General features: G+C 32.8%; 1 long non-coding RNA gene across 1 annotated transcript; it reads right to left on the bottom strand.

The window, feature by feature from the left end:
* Positions 1 to 539: 539 nt before the first annotated feature.
* Positions 540 to 899, bottom strand: LOC117110858. Its single transcript, XR_004445776.1, has 2 exons — positions 831 to 899; positions 540 to 652 (listed from the first exon to the last, which is right to left on the bottom strand). It is a non-coding gene; the product is annotated as an uncharacterized LOC117110858 (long non-coding RNA).
* Between the last annotated feature and the right edge of the window lie 171 nt (positions 900 to 1,070).

The raw sequence follows: 1,070 nt of genomic DNA, 5'->3' as shown, positions 1-1,070 counted from the left end.
TAAATACAGAGGGCAGATCTTAGATAAATTCAGAGCTACAAGTGTTAAAAGGCTACGTTGAACTCAACTTTATGCGCAAGTCATTGTTACAGTAATCTTATACAGTTCAAAAATGCTGCATCATAATAATTATGTGTACGTATAAATTTTTATAGGCCTACTGTAATTTATTCTGAAACCAATTAGTACTTTTAAGGAAATGTTGTATCATTTTATTGTCATTTACAATTTACAGCGCTTGTTTGATGGTCATAGGAGGATAGGCCTACATTACAATAATAGGTCCATGGCCATAGGATTCCACAATCTATCACGCACAATAGATAGACTTCATCAAGTTTTTTGTCCAAAGACAGGTAATGTGACCAACATTGGATTTAAGTTTGTGAGCTCTTGGTTAACATCCCGAAGCTTTAAAGCTGTCTCACTTCCAATATAAAACTAGCCAATTATTCGATTTTAATTTAGGTACTCGCCCACTGTTACCTCTCTCACGCCTAATATAATAATATATGAAACAGACAGAAAAAACACCAGAGTTTTTTATACCTGTGTTTATTCAAAATAGCAACCTTATTTAAAATACCCACATTATTAGTAAAACAAAAATATATAATTGCTCTTATTTATTTCCAGCCGTTTCCAGTCGTACCTTTTTGTAACCTCTCTCACGCCTAATATAATAATATATGAAACAGACAGAAAAAAACACCAGAGTTTTTTATACCTGTGTTTATTCAAAATAGCAACCTTATTTAAAATACCCACATTATTAGTAAAACAAAAATATATAATTGCTCTTATTTATTTCCAGCCGTTTCCAGTCGTACCTTTTTGTAATGAAGTGTATCGGATGTTATTTGAATCTGTTTAACCAAGAAGCCTCTGTGGTAGGTTATGACGCTCGTCTTGACAGCTAGAGGTCGCAGATACGCATCAAGTCGGAGGGATTTTATTACAGAGCTATGCTACACGATGTACCATCATGTCCATTATTTGAACACTGCAGTATTTAACTTTCTTTGATTGTTTATATATAATATAACAGTGCTTACGACTTTATTATTATA

Source organism: Anneissia japonica, unplaced genomic scaffold (genome assembly GCF_011630105.1).
Source record: "Anneissia japonica isolate Jap-2015-1 unplaced genomic scaffold, ASM1163010v1 scaffold155508_len1758_cov112, whole genome shotgun sequence".
Lineage (NCBI taxonomy): Eukaryota > Metazoa > Echinodermata > Crinoidea > Comatulida > Comatulidae > Anneissia > Anneissia japonica.
The sequence above is the reverse complement of the archived record's forward strand: the minus strand, read 5'-3'. Positions and strand labels throughout refer to the sequence as shown.